General features: G+C 37.2%; 1 long non-coding RNA gene across 1 annotated transcript; it reads left to right on the top strand.

Moving 5' to 3' along the window:
- Positions 1-178: 178 nt before the first annotated feature.
- Positions 179-22085, top strand: LOC141553767 (uncharacterized). The gene is made up of 3 exons (XR_012485634.1): positions 179-288; positions 649-734; positions 21872-22085. It is a non-coding gene; the product is annotated as an uncharacterized LOC141553767 (long non-coding RNA).
- The last annotated feature ends 320 nt before the right edge of the window (positions 22086-22405 follow it).

Raw genomic sequence — 22405 nt, 5'->3', positions numbered from 1 at the left:
TTGAAAATTAAAAAAAAACTTTAAAAAAAACAAGTCCCATTTAAAAACCCCTGCTTCTTTTTGTCAGTATCACGGTAGCTCGTGGCATTTTATGTTTGTTGCATTGACTGCCGGAGAAGTGATGAGTATATTATACCCATTTAACAGGTGAGTACATCATCAGTAAGTGCTGAAGAATCACTATGCAAGGATGGGAGGGGCCTCTGGCCTCCTTTTTCTCCTCTGCAAAGTGAGACTTCCTTCCCTCCCAAAATGTTTGATGCTGCTTTTACCACTGGGGAAACTGAGGTAAGTAGGAGGCCACGCCCTCACGCACAGCCCTCCCTGCCTCTCTTCTCGCCGTACTTGCTGCGGGCACCGCGAGCAGGCAGTTCCTAAAGAACCTTAGACCGGCTCTACTTCCCGCGAGCTCAGGGAACACACCGGCGGCCCGCTAGCGTTTAAATCGCTTTGCAAAGCCTAAGTGCTAGTAAACTCTAGCCTTGGGGACTCGTTATTGGGTACGTCACACCCGTTAGATGGCGGGTTCGCTGACTGACGGCAGGGATTGCCTTTGCCTTTCTGGGCATCCCGAGTTCTTAGTGTAGACCTTGGCACACAGTAGGTACTAAATACATGCTAGTTAATTGGTTGGCTATTGTTTTATAGCGTTGGAAACCATCTGTGTGACCTTGGGCAACTAATCTTTGTTGACCGAGTGACGGCGCACTACCGGCTACAAGGAGACGATATAGGTAAAGAACTTTTCTATTTTTTAGGTCCCAATTCCACCTGAAAAAAAATTGGGGGAGAGAGGAGCCGTGCCCTGTGACGTCACACAGTCATTGTCCCGCCCCCAACTCTGGTTGGTTCGGCGCCAGAAGCTAGCGGCTGGCGTCAGAGCACGCGCGGGCGCGCTCCCGCGAGGCACCGCCCCAGCTTGGGTGGTGATGGCTCGGGCTCGGACTCTGTGGGAACTGGTCTGGTAGGCCGCAGCCGCCCCACACTCTCCGGGAACGTCCACTGCCACCTGCCGGTGAGAGCGAGAGAGTCCTGGCCGGCAGCGGCTATCTCGCGCTCCCGGCGGGGGGCTGTAGACCCCCTGACGAGTGGGCGGGAAGCTCCGGGATGTGCCGAGTCCAAAGGTGGTGGGCGGGGGTTAGAGCGCGCGGATGAGTGGGGAGTTGAGAAGACCGGGAGGTGCGCATGCGCACTTTGGACCTGGCCGGGATAAGTGGAGGAGGGGAGGAAGAGGAAGCGAAGCGTGCTGTTGCCTTGGCCCTTGCCGGAAGGCTGCCCTCTGGCGGGGCTACCTGCCGGGGCCTCTGGTTCGGAAGTTGAATCTAGGATGGATTGAAGTGGTGTGGATGTTGTGGGTGCCAGCCCACTAGGAAAGAAGGTGACGCCGTTTGGGACCCCATTGTTAGCTCTCTGAGGGCAAGGCTGGCCCCTCCCCTGCATCTGTATCATTCATTCGTTCCTCCTACCATCCGTCCATCATTCATTCATTCCCTTGCAGAGCACTGCAGGGCCAAGCGTGGTTTTGCCAGTAAGCAGCAGACGCTCTGTAATTGGCTCTAGAGGCTTAATGATTCCAGAACCCAAGAGACGTGGGTGGAATCGGGGGATTTGGTTCGGAAAGAGTCCTTACGCAGGGTTCAAAAGTCAACGTTCCCCAATTGCCTCAGCAAAAAAAAAAAAAAAAAAAAGTCAACTTTTTGTGTGCGCCCAGGACTCTCGCCTAGGCAGGAGAAGCCTTTGGACCGCTTCCCCAAATAACGTTTTTAAATACACAAAATGCAATACATAGAATTACAATGGAAGCCAATTATCTTGAAATACAGTTTACAAAAATATCTCAAAAATACAAGTTCTTGAACTCCAGGATAAGAACTCCACCTCTCGGTTTTTAGAGGCGTCTATTCTAACACCTGTCTACGGATGGGGATAGGGATCTAGAAAAGTTTAATACATGGCCTTACGGAATGTAATACAGCCTCCAAAAAATGATCTTCTGAGTGTTAGCCCACTAATCTTAATATCACATCGGGATTCCACCTTTAGCAGTGATTTTTCACAGAAACAAAAAAAGGTCCTGATCTCAGGATGTATAGACACAACCTTTCCCATTTATCACATGCTTTAGCTTCCAAAATGGCTGACAAGTGGGTGGGAAGCTCCGGGATAGGCCGAGTCCAAAGGCGGTGGGCGGGGATGAGGGGGATGAAGTTGTTTGACTTGGTCCTAGAGGAAATAAAATAGAAGCAATGGATGAAAGTTAGACATGAAGAAATATTTCCTTAAAAGACACCTTGATACTTTAACATATTTTACATGTATTGGTCAACGTGCCATCTGGGGAGGTGGGGAAGGAGGGGAAAAATTAGAACAAAAGGTTTGGCAATTGTCAGTGTTGTAAAATTAGCCATGTATATATCTGGTAAATAAAAACTATTAAATAAAAAAATAAAGACATTGAAAAGTTAAAAAAAAAAAAAACCTTGAGATATCAAGTGTAGGCTAGCTAATCACTTGAAGGAATAACTATATTTTGTGTATCTGTACACAGATTTTATGTATGTATATTTGTATATACTCATATACACCTGCATGTATGATATATACATGTGTAGATATGAACATACATCACTTTAAAGTTTCTAAAGTACTTTCCTCCCACAACATATAAAATTGTGTGACCTTCAGCAAATCAGTTAATCTCCCAGGACCCCAAGTTTCCTCATCCATAAAATGAAAGGGTTGGGTTAGATCTTTAAGGGCCCTTCTAATGCCTCAGCTACGACTTTTTGGCTGACTGACCTCCAAGATTTCTTCCACTTGAAATTGAATACTCATCTATAAAACGAGTTTGGAAGAGATGACCTCCATAATTCCAGCTTGAAAACCTATGAGCCTATAGAGTTTCCTAATTATTTGAAAATTTGAGCCAGAATTGCTTTATGAAACACAAATGAAAGGCCAGAACTCATAAACAGTGTTTTGGAAACATGTTTTTAAAAGGGATAAAGGCATTAACAGGATGATGAGAGAAGGATAATTTTCTACCTTGAGAAAAAAAGCAGCCTCCTGTAATCTAATTCGGTATAAAGTCTAGTAGCCTTTATTTGAATTGAGGTTATGGAGTTCCATAGTTGTTTAATAATAGTATACAAACTTCCTGGAATATTCTTGGTATGAGGGAATTGGTTTATATGAGAAAATATTCTAATTTTAAAAATAACCACCCTATGTTTATAATGAGAAAACCTCTTTTATGTATAAATCAGCCTCCAAATTTTGCCTTTTTCAAGACAGTTTCAGGAGCTAAATGCAAAATGTTGTAAATTACAAGGTTGAATTGAAGAAGAAAGGTTAATTTTGTTAGAATAAATTGTCACATAATTAGAATTTGCATTTAAATAGATATATTTAAGCAATAATCATGATGTATACACACCTACACACCTACACATATAGCAATACAATCTAACTATGAATGAAAAGTTAGATGGCTATTACTGGTTGTAAAAAATTTTTTTTAAATGATTAATTTGCATTTGAATCATGTCAGAACTTGTCACATACCAGTTATCATAGAACATAGTAAGTGCCTAATAAATGCTTGCTGACTTGATTCAAGTAGATGATTTTCAATATATTAGTTACAGGCAAATTTTTTCATTACCACTTCATCCCCCAAAGAAAACTGTTTTTAAACAGAGTTTTGCTTCCATACATTTCCAAAACATTAACCATCTACTTTGAATCAAGTCAGCAACCATGTATTAGGCACTTACTATGTATGCTAAGTAAAATATTTATATTCCTATGCCCAGTCTTCTGAGAATACAAGTAGAAACAAAAGTTAAACTTGACCTCTAGGAGTTTTTATTATATTGAGGGGGAGAGGGGGAGAAAGACAGCACACATAAAGAAGCTGAGGTGGAGCACAGACAAGCTAAATGGAACCATGATAGGCAAAATATGGAGAATCAGTAGTAGAAACTTGAATGGAATAAAGACAGGACTGACCTGAACACAGTCCTTAAAATAAAAGTGTTGGGAGGGACCAAGTAGTCATAAGGAGAGGTCACAAAGCCAAAATACATCTCTAGAGTGAGAAGGAGGCACAGCCTAGCAGAGAAAGTCAGGGACAGATCCTGGAGAGGAAGATATCACCCTTTAGGATCAGGTAGTGTAGATGAGCTATTGGACTATTTGTCAGGAGTTTTTAAATACATGCTGAACAATTTTTATTTTTCTGTTCTCGGAACCTATTTGCTTTAGGATTTAACTGTGCATTGTTAGGCGTCTATTGATTAGTTAAGGAGAAAGCTGAGTTATTTGGAATTTTACTCTGAAACTATGAAATGAAATGATTGATCTTGGACCCCATCCAAAGGGGTTCAAAAGTCATTGAAACACACCAAAATTACATTATAAGGTAATCCCATCCATAAGGATCATCCACAGAATGGATCCTGCAGCCAGGAAATGAGTTATTTATTAATTAATTTAGTCACTACAGTGTGATCCTAGACAAGTGACTTAACTTCTTTTTGTCTCTCACAAGTCTCTACGATTTATCCACTAATTATAAGCTGCTTTAGTTGAGGGAGGTTCTAATCTGGGAGTTCCTTATATTTGTGAAATTATAGATCATAGAATTAACATCCAGAGAGGACTTTAAAGGTTTCCTTATAGATAAGGAAACTGAGGCCCAGAACAATTAAAGAATTTGTTCAAAGTTGTACAGAAAACAGTGTTTGACTGGGGGGAATGCCACACTTTTCCCCTCTTCAGTTTTCTGTTAGGTCAATTTAAAGCAAGGGGAAAAACTACAAATTTTTCTGATGATTTAGAGTACTGAAGGAATATTTGTAGAATTGCAAAGATATTTGTCTATATATTGTTAATCCAAAAAGTGTGATGACCACTTGCAGCAAGAAACTGGCTACTTAGCAAAGGGTTAATCCAACAGGCTTGCTTCATGCTCACCTGATAAGAGTTGGAGAAAGCTTTGTTCTCATGAACACTAGCACTGTGTTGAAATGGAAGGGATTTTTAAGAAAGATCCAGCTAGCTGGGAGAGTGTGTCTTCTCTGTTTTGCTACCTACAATTTTTTTTAGGAACCTTCAGAACTCTAATGGAGCAAACTTTTGGTATTTCCTTCCCTTACCTATTTTTTCTTACTTGGAAGGATGCTTAGAAAAGAAGATAGGGGAAAGAGTCACTGATTTCCTCTGTATGTTATCTAGCAATGGGTGCTCTTTGTTCTTATTTATATCAGGCAGACTATTGCTAATCCTTTTAAAGAGCTAAAGTGTTTTAACTTTCCCCATCCACAGACAGTTGTAAGGGCCAAAGATCCATTGGATCATCTCTCTCATACCCTTATACTGGGATACTTAGATGGATCTGTGATCTCATGAATGTATGCAATTACTTCCTCTACTGGTGCAGATAACTTTCTCTTTTTTATTCTTGTCCTCTGTTATTTATTGTTGTTCATCCCCTTCAGTTGCTTCCATTTCTTCTCTCTATATTTGCTAGGAAGCAGTGGGACCAGTTGCCAACATCTTAGCTTTTTTAATGTTAAGCTTCAAACTGGCTTCTACCCTTTTTTTTTTCTTTCACCCTTATCAAGAAGCATTTTAATTCCTCTTCACTTTCTACCATCAGAGTAATATATCTGCATATCTGAGATTGTTGGTATTTCTCCTAAACATCTTAATTCTGGCACTTGATTCATACAGCCTGGAATTTCACATGATGTATTATGCATATAAGTTAAATAAAGTGACAATATAACTGTCTTGTTGTATTCCTTTTCCAATCTTAAACTAATCAGTTTTTCCCTATTGGATTCTAATTGTTGTTTCTTGACCTGCATACAGGTTCCTCAGGAGACAGGTAAGATGATCTGGCACTCATATCCCTTGAAAACTTGCCACATTTTGTTGTGATCCACACAGTTGAAGAATTTAGTGTAGTCAGTGAAGCAGAAGTAGGATGTTCTGGAACTCCCATGCTTTCTCCTAATTCAGCAAATGATGGCACTTTGGTTTCTAGCTCCTCTGCCTCTTCTAAAACTAATGTGTTCTTCTGGTAATTTTCAGTTCATATGTAGCTGAAGCCTAATTTTTAGAATCTTGTTTAATCTTGTTGGCATGTGAAATAAGTTTAGTTACTAGGTAATTTGAACATTCTTTGGCATTACTCTTCTTTAGGATTGAAATGTAAACTGATCTTTTCCATTCCAGGGCCCACTGTTGAATTTTCTAAATTTGTTAGCCTATCAAGTCCAGCACTTTTAACAGCATCATATTTTAGAATTTTAAATAACTCAGCTGGAATTTCATCACTCCACTAGTCTTGTTGTTTAAGAGAGATAAGGTTTTCTTAAATGAATTGTGCAAAGTAGTAGAAGAAAACAATAGAATGGAAAAGACAAGAGGTTTTTCCAAGATAATTAGAAGAATCAAGGGAATGTTTTATGCAAAAATGGTGATGATAAAGGACAAAAAATGGTAGGAACTTAACAGAATAAGAAGTAGCAAGAATACACAAAATAAGTCTTCAAAAAAGATTCTTGCTCTTGTTTTTCTATTTACTTTTTCATAAAGGATTGACTCAGTGTGTGGAAGTTTTTGTTCTGGTCCTTTTAAAATATTTCAAGGATGACAATGTAGTATTTGATATACCTTGCCTTTCATGCTTGCTTCATAAGTAACTCTTTATCTAGTCACACATGTTGCTTATGATGGTTTTTGTTCTTTTCTTCCCATTTTTTGCATGCAGTGATAATATATTATAGCCTGCTTAAACCCTTTTAAAGTCTTTTCAATTCTTTGCAATTTTTATTTTCATTAGACTGTGGTAATCCACTTGTTATAATCAGATCATACCAGAGATAATGGTCTTAGAAAGTTGGGCTTTTACAACAAGGAGACACTTAGGATTACTGAAAATAGGGTGCAGTTTTCTTAGTGTGATCCAGCTTTATCTTCTCCTTGATTCTGGCTTCAGCTTACTGCCATCTGTAGCACCTTGTCCAAGATAAAGATATAAAAGGATTAACTAAATGGACTACCATCCAGCCTGGCTAAAAATCTCAAATGCCCTTCTGCTGCTAAACCAGCAAAACAAAACAAAAAGCTCTTACTAGAATTAGGGTAAAAAGGAGCTATATTTAATAAGATAATATGCTATTTTGAGGTTTTTTTAAAAAATATATTGCCATGTTAGAAAAAAAAAAAGAATTGTTGTAAATTGCATTATTTAGCTAGTTCCTTCAGTGAAATAATTAAAACTTTAAAGCCTAGATTGGTTTACTCACATAGAAGGCATTCTATATGGACTTACTAAATAAAGTTAATAAACATAAATAACTACACACACACAAAAAAAAACCCAGCTTTGACATTTGCTCCTCTGAAGAGGAAGAATAGTGACTACATGGAAGGTACTTCACAAATATCTTAGTGTGAGAGATTCTCAAAATGGAAAGAAACCATTTTCAAGACATTTTTTTTTTTCTAAACTCTTAGAGATTGTGTTTGGAATACATAAGCAAATAATGCCAACAAACCAACTAATCACTTAGCTAGATAAAAGCAACTTTACAGTGTCCTCTCCAGTTTCATGTGGCTTTCAGATAACATGAGGAAATTCAAGAGAATACTATAGATCTGGGTTTCCCATGTGATTTTTATAATAGTTTCATAGGACTTCAGAGTTAGAAGGGACTATATGAGGAAACTAAGTGATTTATTCAAGGCTGGGGAGCTACTTAGTGGCAGAGCTGGGGATAAGAAAGCAGATTTCCTGATTGTCAGTCAGTCCCATTGCCTTTTAGTTAACTACAGCTGCTTCCTAAATTCTAATTACCACTGAAGGGCCCTAAGGAATCCTAATTCATTCCAGATAATCTGCCTTGAAAAATACTTAGAATGATATCACTACTAGACCAGCTCCCTGACATCTTCCTCAGATGTAAAATTGTACCTTCAGATTTGAAGAAAGTTACTACAGCCTGAATTCAACTTCTGAGCAAGTATCCATGCTGTGGGCAGCCACAGGAGAAACATAAAATCCAGGCACCTCTGGGAAATAGCTTAAAGATGAATGTTTAATGCTAGTTATAAGCTTGATTAGGTGAAAGAGGAGAGTGTAAAAGTTGGCTTGGTTCCATTATTTTCTAGCAAATAAAGGGAGAAGAAATGGAAGCAATGTCAGTCAGATTTCCTATACTTGGGCTAAAAGATCCCTGCAAATGGTGAATACAGACATGAAATCAAAAGTTTGCTTTTTGGAAGGAAAGCTATGACAAATCTGGACAATGTATTATAAAGCAGACATCACCTTGCCATCAAAAGTCCATATAGCCAAAACTATAGTTTTTTCCAGTAGAAATGTGTATGGCTATGAGAATTGGACTATAAGGAAAGTTGAGTGTCATAGAATAGATTCTTTTGAATTGTTTTGGAGAAGACTTTTGAGAGCCATTTGGACAGCAAGGAGATCAAATCAGTCAATACTTAAGGATATGCACTCGGACTATTCACTGTAAAGTCAAATACTGAAGCTGAAGTTTAAAGACTTTGACCACATAAGAAGAAGACAAGACTCTATGAAAAAGACTATGATATTGGGAAAGATTGAAAGCAGAAGGAGGAGGAGATAACAGAGGATGAGATGGACAGTGTCACGGAAGCAATGAATGTGAGTTTGGACAAACTTCAAGAGATAATGGAGGGTTGAAGGGCCTATGGTCCATGGGGTAACAAAGACTCAGACACAATCAAATGAATGAACAACAAAAGTTACCACCAGACACTGTACGGATTAAATAAACTTGGTAAATAACCAAAACATGAATTAGTTATATACTATTATAATTTCATTATTAATTATATTGTAATTATATAAGTCCTTTAGTGAACATGTCTTCTTGTTGGAAACCATTTGCTTACCATAAGTGTTTACAAGTGTCATGGAGGCAATTTGATGCCTACTTCAAATAGACGACATGTTCTTTATAGTTATGGAGGTTCTCCATATGTTCTCTATTTATAGATTGTAAATTACATTAATCTTGGAACACTTCAGAGACTCCTTTATAAGATGAAGATCTATTCAGAAGAGTTTGACCTTAGTCATTCACAAAGGAATACCCAAATGTTTGAAGAATACATAAAGTCCATATGGTGACAAATTAATAGGAATGCACAGTTAAAGAAGGGGAGAGAACATTAATTGGACCTAGCATATTCTAGTCAAGCATAATGACTCAGAAGTCACAGACTCTCCTAAACAAAAGAAGGGTCAGAATCTAGTAGTGGAAAACAAGGTAAGATAGGAAGCCTACTGAGGTAGTTTTAATGTACATTCAATAATGCAATCCAACAGTTCAAGACTAGTTCAATTAGGTATATTAATTAGTTCTGAGCTATCTTATTGGTCACTATAAATCTATGAATTCTAGGGAAGATACAACATTGTTTTTCATTTCCTATAACTTCTCCTAGAGAAGACAATTACAAAACTGGCATCTGAGGCACATCCCATAGGCATTCATTAGCTGAACACTTAGAAACCCTGGATCCTAAATCACTAGATTCAGGTTCTATTGGTATTTGGGAGAAGATGGCTACTCCCAAAGTTGGGGTTATCCCACCCTGTCATCTCTATGATCTTGCAAATGATATGGAGAAAGGTCATGATCTGTCAACTAATTGGATATGTGGGGTAAAGGTAAAGATATGAGTTTATGAATTTAACAAGAAAGATGTTTATAATTCCTAAAGAAAAGGTCTGATCACACTAATGACCTACTCAATAAACTCCAATGGTTCCTTCCTAGATCTAGGAGCAAATATAGGACCAATTCACAGCTTTACCAACTAGTTAGTATCTTAACTTCCCATAGTCCCTCTAGTTATTTACAATTTGGTCTTTTTTCATTTGCTAATCTAATGGGTAAAAGGTTAAAGACTCAGTTGTTCTAATTTGCATTTCTCTTCACAGTTAAGTAAATACAAAGAATATGTTAAAACATAAGATATTTTTATAGGGAATTCTGACAATTGAGGAAATCAGGAAAATTCTATATTAGGTGGCAATTGAGCTGTGCTTTGAATATGTTATGAGTTTTAAGAGGCAAAGATAAAGAGAGAGCAGCTAGATGGTAAAGTGTATAAGAGTGTTGAGCCTGGTGTCAGTAAGGCCTAAGTGAAGGTTCCATTAGAAATTAAATAACACTTTTTTTGGGTGAACCTAATTGTTAAAGTTACATGACTTTTCTCGAGCAGCTAGTTTGGATAGTAGACAAGAGCAGTGGGCCTGGAGTCAAAAAAATCTGAGTTCAAATCCTGATTCAGCTCCCTTATAACTGGGTGACTCTGGTCAGGTTTCCTAACCTGTCTTAGTTTTCTAAGCTATAACATAGATATAATGATGACACCTGTCTCCTAGATTGTTGATATCTATAGATATTTATAAAGTGCTTAGCACAGTACAACACATATAATAGGTGCTAAGTAATAATTTTTTTCTTCCTTTCCTTCCTTTCAGCAGTATTCAGAATCACATGTATATGTAGGCGTGTAGAATACCGATGATGGAGATGATCCAGGATTTGAGTATGACGTGCCTGACACATTTTGTGATCAAGACAGGGTGAAGGAGAAAGGGATTCAAAAGTAGCTAATTCTGTCTGGTTGAATTGGTCACCTAGAGCATCAAAGCTGGATTTTCAAGGGAAAGAAGTCAGGCAGAAGAGCAGTGATAGACTAAGAAAACAATCAGAAAATGAAGGCTCTGAGGGTCATGCTAGAGAAGAATTACTGATTTAAGAGTAATGAGACTAAGAGAGATATTAAAGATTAAACACTGCAGATAAACAATTAGTTGGAGCTAAAATCGAATTGGAGGAATAAAGTCAGCTGAATTGCATTTGGGAACTGTCCTCTGCTTTCAGTGATTCCAAACTTCATGTTGCAAAATCTCATCCTTTAAAACTAGCGTTCTAGTAATGCAATGGCTGTGAATTTGAAGCATAATTTCATAAGACTCAAAATTGCAATGCCAGTAATGTTTATTAGAGAAAGGATGTAAAAAATTCCACTGAGAATGTTTATGATTAGAAAAAGAAAGGGGTTGGGGTGGGGTGTGAAGGAAGTTATCAGTCATGTAAAGAAAATGGGGGATAAAAAATGAGCAGCCTGAGGGCTGCACTGACTTCTTGAAATGTCAGAAGGACCAGACAAAGGTCTCCATTGTGTTGAACACTTCCACTTTATAAAAAGCTATGGATGAGAAAAATATAGAGTGAGAAGCATAGGACTCTGCCCTTCACAGGTTGACGGGAGTGCCCAAACATTATATTGAAAAATATTGTAATGGGATATGATGATGTAGAAGCACTGAACCCCAAATATATATTATGGTTCCAGGACTCTCCCCTTATAGAGTACCAAATGTTGGGATCAGGAGGTTGGACCCCCAAAATATATTGGAGTTTGAGGCAGGTGTCACAAGGTGTCTCAAAAGGATTTGTAGTCTTAGACCATCTCGAAATCAATAGGCAAAGATTTTTTTTTATGCCATCTAGTGGGCTAAGTATCCAAAGAGGAGTTAGTGATTAACAAGGGGAAAGGCACAGGATGAGTTTCTTAGTGGAGCTTGCTGTTAACAAAGGGGAAGATGTCATAACAAAAGAGGATGTTCCTAATGAACTAGCTATAACAAGGGAAAAGATGCTATAAGATAGAGTTCCTAGAGAACTTGCTGCCATGAAGTGGCAGTTCCTCATGAACCTGAGACACCAACAGATAGGCTAAATTCCTAAAGATGTTAGATACTGTGATACTAAATGGGCTGGATTCCAAATGGGACTTCTCAGGGGATTACACCATTAACTGATTGACATATGTCAGTTTCTGTCCCATTTCCAGAGTGGAAATTTTACCACAGTTTATGTGACTGATGTCAACACCAGCTTTGTTTGGTAGGCAACAAAGTTGGGATTTGGTCATGTGAAGAATTCACAATGGCCATTCTCTCTGGCAAAAAGATTTGCTTAGGGAAGAAGTTATAGGCAAAATGAAGGGTTACAATAGACACTGGGAATGGTAGATATGAGATAGAATGGAATTCTCTAATGGAACTTGCCATTTACCAGTAGAAAAGGAGCACCTCTTGAGACTGGGGCATACCCTTAGCTGTCAGAGTAAATCTTGAAAGGGACTTAGCTCCTTAAAATAATTAATTAGCTGTAAGGAGGAGGAGGTGGCGGATAGGGAAGCATGGTGGATTTAGGGGAGATACCATGTGGCATGGAAGATGGTAAAGAGAAAGATATCACAAGACAGTGCCTTGGAGGATTGACCTAAAGGAAGCAGAAGCCATGGGATGGCCCATAAATAGATTTTATAGAGAAAATTTTGTAACGTCTGGGCTACCTTTCTGGAGGTCCTCCAGACAGGCCTTAGTCTCAGCAGGATAGTCACCACGAGGATGGACAGGAATAGTCTCTAAACTCTTTATTGTCTCTGTCACAGTCTGTGTCTGTCACAGTCTCAGTCCTACTCCAGCAGTCTGACTCTGACACAATCTGACTCAGTCTGCTCTTAGTGCAGGAGGCAGGAGAGCCACCAGGAGGATGGTCAAAGATAGAATTTCTATCTTCCAGTCCTTATCCTTTATATATCTTATTGTAATTACATCATTACAGCATATTGATTATGGGTGAACTTAGAGAACCATTATATCACCATTCTAAGTACTAAGAATATATGAACTAGAGAACCATCATCTCATCAATTCCACTGAGTTAACTAACACCTTGTTTCAAGTATATTTCTCCAGAGTTTTGGCCCTCTACAAAATTTAACCTCAGGGACATGACTGGGATTTCTGATGGGACATGGGAAGGTGAGGCTGCCCAAGACTCCTGCAGAGGGTGGGCCTCAGGGATTTGACAAAACTTGGATTTCTAACTGGAAGATCTCCCCAGAGGGCACGACCACAGAGCTAAACTGATCTTATTCAGTGCCTTCTCCTTGCCTGCTCCAGAGATCAGTTTTCTCATTTTTCAGTTTTTCTCTGCTCAACATACATTCAGGACCTTATCACAATGTGTCAATAACTCTAAAATGTACTTGTTAATTAATTTACATTTTTTACTAGAAGTCCTAATGTGATTATTTATATTTTTCAAACTTGAAAAATATTGATATTTCTAGCCATATGAAAAGATTCTTCAAGTCCTTATTAATCAGAGAAATGCAAGTTAAGACAACTGAAATACCACTACACACCTGTCAGATTGGCTAGAGTGACAAGGAAAGATAATGTGCAAAGTTGGAGGGAATGTGGAAAAACAGGGACACTGGTACATTGTTGGTGGAATTGTGAATACATCCAGCCATTCTGGAGAACGATTTGGAACTGTGCTCAAAAAGTTAATAAACTGTGCATACCCTTTGATCCAGCAGTGTTACTACTATATCCCAAAGAGATTTTAAAGAAGGGAAAGGGACCTGTATGTGCAAGAATGTTTGTGGCAGCCCTCTTTGTGGTGGCCAGAAACTGGAAACTGAACGGATGCCCATCACTTGGGGAATGGCTGTATAAATTGTGATATATGAATATTATGGAATATTATTGTTCTGTAAGAAATGACCAACAGGATGATTTCAGAGAGTCCTGGAGAGACTTACATGAACTGATGCTGATTGAAATGAGCAAGACCAGGAGATCATTATATGCTTCAACAACAATACTATACGATAATCAGTTCTAATGGATGTGGCCACCAATAGAGCAGTAATGAATTAAACCAGCTACACCCAATGAAAGAACTCTGGGAGTTGATTATGAACCACTATATAGAATTCCCAATCCCTCTATTTTTGTCCGCCTGCATTTTGGATTTCCTTCACAGGCTAATTGTACATTATTTCAAGGTCAGATTCTTTTTGTACAGCAAAATAACTATTTAGACATGTATACATATATTGTATTTAACATATACTTTACATATTTAGCATGTATTGGTCAACCTGTCATCTGGTGGGGCGGAAGGAGGGGAAAAGGTTTTGCAATTGTCAATGCTGAAAAATTATCCATGCATGTATCTGGTAAATAAAAAACTATAATAATAAAAAAAAGAAATTAGGGAGTTGAATTTATAAATAATTTAACAACATGAAAATATAGGATGAAAGCATTGTCTGAATTTTATGAATATGAAGGCTACACCTGCTACAGAAATCACAGTTGGCTTTTGTAACAGTTTTTCCAGAGTCCTTGATGAGCTGTATTTAACTTTAAATCACAAGGCAGGATCTTGAACAGTAAAGTTTTGGAAAACAGCCAGCATATCAGCATGGAGGCAGGAGTCCATGTTGACTGTGCATTTGCAGAGTAAAGATAATAACTATAGGATCTCCAAGGTACAGGGTAGCTGTAAGAAAGGTGAAACAAAGAAATATTGTAAGAACAATTTCATACAATGTAGCTTTATACTTTGGGGGAAAAGACAGTAATAAATAGATCATCCCAGCAAGCAGTTTTCAAAGCATGAGTCTAAGGAGAGTTCTCATCAGACTTTAGTGCCAGAAACCAAAGTTACAGCCTCAGAGGAAAGGATAGGCTCTATATCTGCATAACATGGCAAAGAAACCTGGAGGCAGCATTTTGGGGTAGAAAGAGCAAGATCCAGAAATAAGGCCTAGGTTTGGGGGAAGAGGAGGAGGCCAGGTTGAGAAGAGGAAATAGGGGTAGATTCCATTCCTAACTGTGACACTAACAAGATGTGACCTTAAGCAAATCTTTGCCTTTTTAGACTAAAGTTTCCTTTTTACTAAACTAAAATAGTTGAACTAGCTGATCTCTATTCTAAGCTATAATATTATATGATCTTTTTTTTTAGCCATAGCCACATACAAATCATAACTTGGTAGCAAAGAACAAATAATTAAGAATCAAAGATGACTCCAAGGTTTCTGGGGGGGGGGGGGAGTATCATGGACAGAAGAATAGTGATATTGGCAGAAGCAGGATAATTAAGAAGAACTGATTTTAAAGGACAAGATAATTTCAGTTTTGGAAATATTGAATTTGGAGAATATTTAAGAAGAAGTGTACTATAGGTAGTTGAAAACAAGGTATTAAAGACCAAGTGAGAAGTCAAGGCTAGAATTCTGGATGTGGAAATCACCCATATTGTGGTGATAGTTGGGAGACCAAAAAGAAAAAGTACTTGGCAAAGGAAAAAGTTAAGAGGAGAGAGCAGAGGGCTTGTGCAGATCTTTCTCAGCCTATCAGAGAGGAAGGATGGGCTGTTGTACTTTGAGGTCCTCATTGAGGGAATCCTCCATAGCTTCATCCTTCTTATTCAGGATGCTCCTCTCACTTATTTAGCTGTTAACTTCTCCTTTAAGTGCCAAAGGTCAGTGTAGTTCAGTAGATAAAACATTGGATTACAATGGACATGAGTTCCAATCTGGTTCAGATTTTATGTGTGTGAATCTGGGCATGTCATTTAACTTCCCTAGCCTCAGTTGCCTCATTTTTAAAGTGAGGAGGATATTGGACTAGATTATCTTTTAGATCCTTTACAAAATTAAATCTTATGATCTCTATAATCATTATGATCATGACAAAAAAACCTCAGCCTTTTGATGATAGTGGAGAGAATGTTTATTTAGGAACGGGTATGAAAGGAGGAAGAAGAGGCAGCACTTAGTACTTTTGTCTTAGAAATGTTCAATGGAAAGAATGATAAAGGGGTCTAACTAGAAGGAATTTCAGAGTTAAGCAAAGATCATCCACTGAAGGGATATATGTGGGAAGAGTTTAAAACTAGAACAGAAAGTCCAGAACAACTACTGTAGAGAATGTTAGCAAGATTGGACAGATTAATATTAAAGATTGATGAGGGTAGATTTGGATGGCAGGGGGCAGCAATAGACCAAGTTTTGTGGCATCTTTTTTAAATGTTAAGAGAGGAGGAGAGGAAGAAAAGAGGGGTGGGGAAGGAAACATTTTTATAGTGCGTTAAAGTTTGCAGTGTTTTAGTTAATTGAAGACAAGATTGATCTTTTTGTAATTTAAGATAATTAAAAAAGCATTAACCATTGAGATGTTGGGTAAATGCTATTTGGAGTGTGCAAATGGTTTTGAAATTAAGAAATTCCTTTCTCATAGATTAAAGAAATATTGAATTAGTAGAGAAGAATGGTTGAAATAGGCATATGAATGACAGCCCAGATGCAGGAAAAAATAAAATACTGTTGGGCAAAAGAATTAGTAGTCACGATTAGGTCGAGGTAGCAATACCTAATTCAAAATAAACATATGGCCATTTTCTTTGCCAAAAGGAAGGTTTATTTAGGAGAAGACTTTACAGATAAAAATAAGAGATAAAATAGGCACATCAAGAATGGCAAATATGAAATAAAGTTGGAAAAGCTTAAAAAGACTTATTTCCCTTATTCTACATATACCATTCTCTTATGCTTCTGCTAGTCATAATTGTCACCCCCTTCACCTTAGTTGTCTACTGCTGCTCTTTTATTCCCTGGCTTAATGTTTTTTGATATATTCATGGGAATGTTTGCAGTGATGGCAAGAAAATAAGGAAAGGAAATGGAGAATAGGATTGGCAGCAGTGCTGTTGAAAAAGATGAATAGGACAGCAGACCCAGGAGGAGCAAGGCTGAGGTATGGTTGGAATTTGGTGTTGGATCAAGGCTAGAATTAGAGGTCAAAAGGAATGAAGGTTGTGAAGGGGAATATGAGAGAACTGGGTCAGAAATGTTATTTCCCAAAAAGCTTTCTTTCCACCTTTGCCCTAAAAGGTCCAGATGCTCTGCAGAACCCAAATGTATGGGGATAGAATTCTATTTATATGCATGTGAGTACATACACATTATAAGCAAACATGATATAGGAGCATTAATTAATGTTCTATCAGTCATATATGCCATATTTACATAGCTCCACACTAGCCCCACAAAGGCATGTTTAATAAATGAATGGACTACATGAGGCAGCATGGTAAGGAGTATAGGACCTAACCTCATAGCCAGGAATCCGACCTCTTAACATACACTAGCTTTGTAATCTGGGGGAACTCTCTTGGGATAATAAATTACAGAGAAGATGCCAATCTGTATTAATAGAGGGCATTTAGTGTACTGTACTAATGAAATCCTAAGTTCCACACTCTATCCCTATCCTTATTTTATATCTCAGCTGTATGAAGATTAGCAGTTCTTTAGTCCCTACCTACTCATTGTTTCTTTGGTGACAGTGCATTCCCATTTACAGTGGAAGATGCCAGTGTGCAAATGAAAAGAATTTCCCATTTCTCCACTACCTTTCTCCCACATGTATACTACTCTTGCTGTTGTGATGATAGGCTTCTGGGATGGGATTTAATTTGGTTCAGAGTCAGTGTGGAAGCTTCATGGGAGTGTGTGATAGGAGAAAGTATAAGAAGGCTTCTCTGATGACTCTTCAAATTGACCCTGTTGAAGAGGAAGGGCTCAGGCAGGACCAAACTGAGAAATATCAAAGCCCTTTGAGCAGCAGTGTGATAGGATGAAGAGAACACTGGACTTGGAGTTGAGAGGATGCAAGTTTGGGCGCCATGTCAGACACTCACTGTCTGCATGAGCCTAGGCAAGATGTTTAATCTCACCAGGTCTCTGTTTCCTCATCCAACTTTGTACCTTCCATAGTCTCTCTCAGTTCTTAATCCCTTTTCTGTTCAATAATAGCTTTGAGATAATAATAGAACAGGAGTGTGGGTAGAAGAAATCTCTTAGCTTTGACAGTCGGATGATAGGAGGAGCCAAAAAAACTCAAAGGTAAGATAGCAAATCAGGATATTAATAGTTATCAAAATAAGAACTGGGTCAAAATAAGATAGGTTTCTAATAGAAGCAGATCAAACCTGATAGGAGAAAAGACTTAGTGCTGAAAGAATTATCTCAGAGAAAGTCAGGAAAACAGGAAATTTAATTGGACACTTTCATGGTTGTTTGGCTTATGCTGAGTACTTATTTACTGCTATACTTTTTTTGGATAGAGAACTAGACCATAATTAACACATTATATTAATGTGTTAATTAACTTAATAAATGGATTAATTAAATTAGTAAATGTTTCTTGAATTAATTGCCACACATTTCCTTCTATCCTTGAAGAGATACTTTATTAAGATCCATGAATCAGAAGAGAAAGGAATCTGCCAAGTGACTACCAGGAATGGAAAACCTAGGGGAATTGAACAGGCTTGGTCTTTGCTGTAGTTGCAGTAGATTCTTCTTGAGACAGTGGAAGTACCCAGAAGTACATTAAAAATAAGTATTTCATTGAGCCTAAATCAACTGTTTACAAATAGTAGACTGCCTGAGTTTTAAAATCAAGGGAATTATTTAAATAGAACAAAAATATTTTGTCTGATATTAGTATGTGCTATTTTAAAAGACGAGGTCAACAAATTAAATTATTAAGCTGTTCTTCTTGTTATCTCATGGATTAGCCTTTTCCTTTCAATTTCCACAACCATTAACATACACCAATTCTTCATCACTACAACTTTGAATTAATGCAAAAGCCTCCTAGCTAGTTTCCTTGTCTCCAATCTCTCCCTTCTTTAATTAATTTTATACAGATTTCTGAGTAATCAATCTGTCTCAAACAACGTTCATCATCACTCCTCTACCAAAGAATTTCCAGAATCTTCCTCCTTGTATCAAATCCCATTCTAACCTAAAGCACATAATCCTATCTGTGCACTTATGTTATTATTATGTATCTTGTTCTTCATAGGGACTGTAGGGACTATTCCAAGCTTTTCCCCCCCTTTTTTCAAGCTCCCACTACCTATTTTCTACACATATCAGGGATTACCTAACTTCATATCCCTAAGAAGATTTGAGAGCATCCAGTGGGATTTCCCCTAACTACTTTCTTACCCTTACTCAAAGCTTTTTAATATTATCATTGATTTTTTCCCTACTTTTATTTTTGAGGAAGAGTTATCCCTAACCTTGATAAAACTAATTCCTCTTCTTGATTCCATTTCCCTCTCATATACTTCTGACTTCTTTTCATCTACCTAGAAATATGTTCCAGTTAAACATTTTTATATTTAAGGGTTCTAATAAAAGCCTCATTTCTAAAATATATAGAGAATTGACTCAAATTTATAAGAATTCAAGCCATTCTCCAATTGATAAATGGTCAAAGGATATGAACAAACAATTTTCAGATGAAGAAATTAAAACCATTTCTAATCACATGAAAAGATGCTCTAAATCACTGTTGACCTGAGAAACACAAATTAAGACAACTCTGAGATATTACTACACATCTCTTAGATTGGCTAAGATGATAGGAAAAAATAATGATGAATGTTGGAGAAGATATGGGAACTGGACACTAATACATTGTTGATGGAGCCGTGAACTGATCCAACCATTCTGGAGAGCAATTTGGAACTATGGCCCAAAAGTTACCAAACTGTGCATATCCTTTGATCCAACAGTGTCTCTACTGGATCTGTATCCCAAAGAGATCTTAAAGGAGAGAAAGGGACCTACATGTGCAAAACTCTTTGTGGCAGCTCTTTTTGTAGTATCAAGAAACTGGAAATAGAATGGATGCCCATCAGTTGGAGAATGGCTGAATAAGTTAGTATATGAATGTTATGGAATATTATTGTTCTATAAGAAATGATTAGCAGGATGATTTCAGAAAGGCCTGGAGAGACCTACATGAACTGATGCTGAGTGAAATGAGCAGAACCAGGAGATCATTGTACATGGCAAAATCAATATTATGGGACAATTAATTCTGATGAACATGACTCTTTTCAACAATGAGATGACTGATACCAGTTCCAATGATCTTGTGATGAAGAGAGCTATCTACACCCAGAGAGAGGGCAAAGAGAGGGAACTGAATGTGGATCACAACATAACATTCTCACTTTTTTTGCTGTTGTTCACTTGCATTTTGTTTTCTTACTCATTTACTTTCCTTTTTGATCTGATTTTTCTTGTGCGGTGAGAGAATTGTATAAATATGTTTGCACATATTGGATTTAATATATATTTTAACAAGTGCCACATATAATGGATTGCTTGCCATCTAGGGGAGAGGTGGGAGGAAGGAGGAGAAAATCTGAAACACAAAGCCATGCAAGGGTCAATGATGAAAAATTATTCATGCATCTGTTTTGAAAATAAAAAAGCTTTAAAAAAAGAAAGAAAGAAAAACAAAAAAAAGGAATATATTCCAGTTTCTCCAGTTCTAAAATTGCTTGTCTTCTATTCTTCTGCTCCATCTAATGATCTTCCTACTTTACACCTGTTAATTCTGCTTCCTCACAACTCTCTCTCTACTGCCTGTGAAAAAGTAGGAGTGAGTGGACTCTTTGAGTCCTCACTTTGAGGATTCACTACACTTTTGTAGTCCAGAAAAATCCCTAAATCTTCTTTAAGTAAAATGCCACAGGTATAATATTGCAGTACACTGTAAGCTTCATGAGAATAAGAACCTTGTATATCCTAATTTTTTTTCTCTCCCCAAATGCTCAACACACAGCAAGTGCTTAAAGGTGTAGTTATTTGAATTAAAATAAATTACAATCTCCTTAAAACAATGCAATCAGTTGAATCTCTATATGTTTTCATCTCCATTTTATGTGCTTAATGTCCATCTCTGTGCCTTAACTTGTAACTTTTCTTCTTTAAAACTCCTCCCTTCCCACTTCAAGTCATCCAAAAAAGGGACCTTGGTCTAAGGTAAATAAAAATTGAAAGATAGAAAAGGAATTCATAGAGTTGATAGAGAACCTTTTTTTTAAGGGAAGAAAGGCTGAAATAAAGCAATAATTGAAATCTTTTATTCAGTAAGTATTTATTGAGGTTGTGCAGCGTTAAGGATTACATTAAGTAATATGTAATATATAGGTAATGGAAGTAGATATAGTTTCTACAAAGAATAAATAGGATGTGGCAGACAAATCTACACTCTCTTTTATTTCTTGTTTGTTTTTGGGTTTTTTTTTTTTTTTTTCATTTTTTGGATGAAAAAAAGAACTATGTGTGTGAAAAAGGTTAGAGATGGGTTAAGATGAAGAAAAATCTTGGTACATCAGACTGGCTCCCTCCCAGTGGGTAGATTGTATTCATTTAACAGCTTTTGCTGTTCTTTAGCCATTTTATGTTTCACTAAATGTATGGAAGGAGCTGTCAAGTGTAACTGCATGGATTATCTGGAGTGATGTGTTGATCAAAATGCTGTAATTATATATTTGGAAGCAAATTAGCATGATATAAACTTAATGGCTGATTTATTATACTTTTGAAATAGAAAGGTACTACCTTCCCATTTGCCTTTTACTAGTTCCTTTTTCTATTGTTTTAAAGAATAATAACTTGGTGCTTTTTATTTTCTCCCCTTTTGTTTCACTTCAGTACTGTTGTTTTCTAAATTTTTAATTAATAGTTGACTTAAATACAAAGAACTGTGTTATATTGGTAGCTAAGTTTTCTGGAATGTCAAGTTGCTTGATGTTTTCACTTAATCATTTAACAAATATTTTTGAAGGCTTACTAAGTAAAATGCATTGTGTAAGGTCTTAATGGTAGAGGGCTACAAAGGGGACATAACTTTCAAAGAGCTTGTTAAAATAGTTACTATAGGTAGGATATTAAAGAGAAAAAAGGATTATTCTTCTTTTACTGAAGTTAATGTCTCCTAATGTCTTTCATACTGTTCCTTCTGCCTATAAACATAGTCACTTATTCCATATATTCCATTCAGGAATCTAAATTTTTCTTATTGTTTCCTTTGTCAATTTAGAGTCATACCTGGCTTTCTTCAACAATGATTTGATTCAAACCACTTCCAATTGTTCAGTGATGAAGAGAGCCATCTACACCCAAAGAGAGGACCATGGGAGCTGAGTATGGACACAATATAGCATTCTCACTTTTTCTGTAGTTGTTTGCTTGCGTTTTGTTTTCTTTCCCAGTTTTTTTTCCTTATTGATCCAATTTTTCTTGTGCAGCAAGATAACTGTATAAATATGTATACATATATTGGAATTTACATATATTTTAACGCATTTAGCATATATTAGATTGCCTGCCATCTAGGGGAGGAGAGAGGAGAAGGAGTGAATAATTTGGAACAGAAGGCTTTACAAGGGTCAATGTTGGAAAATTACCTATGCATGTGTTTTGTAAATAAAAAACTTTAATAAAAAAATTTAGGGGTCATAGCTAATTTGAATATTATTTCATTTTCAGACCCTTACCGCCAGGTAATTTTATGTCAGTAATTTGTACCTATAGTTGAGTTTACCTAAACAAATGCTAAAATTCAGATCTATAA

The sequence above is a fragment of the Sminthopsis crassicaudata genome, chromosome 2, assembly GCF_048593235.1.
Source record: "Sminthopsis crassicaudata isolate SCR6 chromosome 2, ASM4859323v1, whole genome shotgun sequence".
Taxonomy (NCBI): Eukaryota; Metazoa; Chordata; class Mammalia; order Dasyuromorphia; family Dasyuridae; genus Sminthopsis; species Sminthopsis crassicaudata.
Note: the sequence above shows the minus strand (reverse complement) of the source record. Positions and strands in the feature narration are given on the sequence as shown.